This window comes from Columba livia, chromosome 5 (assembly GCF_036013475.1).
Source record: "Columba livia isolate bColLiv1 breed racing homer chromosome 5, bColLiv1.pat.W.v2, whole genome shotgun sequence".
Lineage (NCBI taxonomy): Eukaryota > Metazoa > Chordata > Aves > Columbiformes > Columbidae > Columba > Columba livia.
The window spans coordinates 9,842,530-9,845,732 of NC_088606.1; positions in this window are offsets into that span (position 1 = coordinate 9,842,530).

Here is a 3,203-nt window from a genome sequence, read left to right on the forward strand (position 1 = left end):
GTCCGTAAAAACCTCATCTATACGTTTTTTAAACACCTCCAGGGATGGTGACTCCACCACTGCCCTGGGCAGCCTGTTCCAATGGCTGGCAACCCTTTTTCCAAATATCCAATCTGAACCTCCCCTGGTGCAACTAGAGGCCATTTCCTCTTGTCCTATCACTTACTACTTGGGAGAAGAGACCAACACCCCCCATGCTACAACCTTCTTTCAGGTAGTTGTAGAAAGCCGATAAGTCATACCACACCTCGCTGTTCCTATGATATAACTGTTCCGGAGCTGTTATAGTTGGAAACATCCACTAATTTCCAGCCTTCTGGCCAATTTATACCCATATGTTCTGTGCTGACATTGCCATTTAGTTTAAATGCTTCTTCCTCCCCCTTTCCGTGCCTGTATTTATAGGAGGAATTACATTGAGTCTCTGGCTTTGTTTTGCTCTGCAGAAAAATACAAGTTTTGCTCTTCACTAAAAACTGGCTCTCAGTTCGCTAGTCATTCTCATCTGCCTTCCCTTCACCTGTTCTGAATTCAGTTCATGTTTCTCAAATATGGGCAGCTAGAATTGTACATGGTGGTCGGCGTCAAGTTCCTTAGTACCCTCTACATGGGAATTAATGTCTTCTCCTTTCAGCTGGAAATATGTCACCTAAGACATTCCTGGACTTGTCAAGTTTCACATACCTGGCAGAAGTCAGCTCCTCTCCCACTCTTCTGCTGGTACCTGACACACTGATATGCCGCTGCCTCTTTCCACCGTTGATTCTTCACATGCACGATACAGCTACTTGGCATTTCATGTATATATTCACAGCCAGATGCCACGTGTGATCTAACATGGCCTGAAAGACAAGCCTCCAGCTCAGGTTTCAGAATTTTGCGTCACAGAATTTTAACCTTTACTTTTATTTTGACCATTGTTTCCGTTGTAGGAATGGAAGGTTACTGTGAAGACTTCTAAGACTTTTGGTTCCCCGGTTTAATACACACCAAATATCGGACCACAGCTCCTCAAGCACAGGCAGGCTTTATGCCAAACTCTGGGCTTCTTGCCCTGGTACCAGCCAGTTTAGAGCTGCCCTGCGTCCCAGACCAGCTGAGCTTGAACTTGTTCCACCTGGCATGGGAACAGCCATCACTGGCCGTGTTTCTCTTCCCCGTCACACACTGACAGCACATGGATGTCACCTGAAAAACTTCTGCGCTGCTCTATCATCTCCTCAACCATTTGCAGCCAGCCTGGTCCCGCTATGCAACAGAAATTCTTGTTAATGACTTAAAATTCTCTTTACCTGATATTTTGGCCCCATTTGTAATTGTACTCGCCTCATACTCAGTGTCACGGTGAGTGTCTTAGTGAAGTCCATGTCTACTGCATTTGGTCTATCTTGATAGCTGGCAAAGGAAGCTGATATCAGGGTGATGTGTTTCTACTTTTGTTTGCCCTTTTTGTATTTTATCTCAGTTTCATTCCCCTCCCAGCTTTTACTTTCTTTCAAAATTTCCTCTAAAGCTTTCCTTACTGTCCCATCAAATCTTTCAGGTCTTTTTTGCCAAATTTATTATTTAACGGACAAAATAATTTTGTCTATTAAACAATAAAAACTGTGTCTTCGCGTTGTGGAATAAGTATTTTTTGGGCATTATGTTTACAGTTGTTTTTACAACTTGAAAACACAAGCACCAAGTACAGGAAAATATAGCAGTGGTTTCACTCAGTTCCCTCACTCACACGCTAATTTGCCTCAAAATTGACAGCTTGCAGGTCAGCGCCACACAGCTAGAATATAAAAATACCCTTTGCTGCAAGAAATACGTGTTCTTGGTGCCATTCATCTGCAGGAGAAGCTGTATACAGCTACATTTCGAAGTCAGAGAGGATCCCAGAGTCATAACTTTTTATTGATTTTTACAGCATTTAACATTGCCATTCTTGCTTGCATTTTTTTCTTCTCTTTACGATTGTCTACACCTATTAGCATAGGAACTCAAATATTTTCCCAGAGTAATGTTATTGCTGTTCTTTTGTTTGCTTGGCTGGTTTTTGGTTATGCTTCGTCTGTTTTTTTAAAAGCCAGTCATCCTGGCATGACTGTATGTAAATTCCCCTGCTTAAGTACAGAATCTACCCTTTTAAACAGGTGATGACAACGTTTCCAGCTATTTGTTCTTTGTGGCTCTCAGCCAGTTGTATGTTAATAACTTTAATGACTGACTTGGTGGAAAATTCCACACTTTTTGTGCAAATAAAGGTGCAGTTTCTCTGCTCTTAACAGGCAAAAAGTATTCTCAAGTATTCTTGATTTTTCTTTTTATGTTATTTCAGATTTAGCAAATATGAAGATTTTTTTGGACATTTTCTTAAGTATTTCTGTAGTCAGATCCACTGTCATTCTGAGATGGACAGAAACTCCAGTTGCATTTTATTTCCAGTGCCAACAATATCAAACCTTCCATATGAAATTTGGAATATCTTTCTTTCATAGGAAAGAAATACTGAACACTTGGCAACAAAAAAGAGTTGACCAGGGGAACAGTTCTCTTCATAGAAGTTCAAAACATATCTCAGCATAGAAATAATATCAAGCAACTGATAACTTGAATTGAATAATTCTTCTTCTCAAACCAATTTGAAAACTAACTCAAGTCCATTGAAATCAATAGATTTAAATCCATTTTGATGTGCAAGATCAAAAAAAAAAAAATCAAACCTTCAAGGTAGGTTTTGCTCAGTTAAAAGCAAATGTTTGGCTGTTAAACTGAGTAATACATGAATTAACAGTGAGGTTGTGCAGGGTGACATGTGACGTGCAAGGCTGCAGGTTTGCAGTGTCCCTGTCCCCTGCTTGTCACCCGGTGCTGGGCACCGTCAAGGGAATGAACCCAGTATCAGTATCTTGGTATCTCAGGTCTTTTCCATTAAAACCAATTCACCTGACAATGCTTGACCTTTGCAATTTCGCATAAAAACTTTCAAGAATTTGCCTTCGTAGATAAAAAAACACAGTGCATTTTACTTCAGGGCAACTAACAGGAGAAAAATATGTCCACATGATTAAAGCACTACACTTTAGATTTACTGTAGAATAAATTAACCAAAACTACATTGTTTCTTTGCAGAACTACATTTTTACCAAACACTTGTTTGTTCACAGCTTGATAAAACAGTAAATTGGTGCAAAAGCACAGGAATAACTGTACTC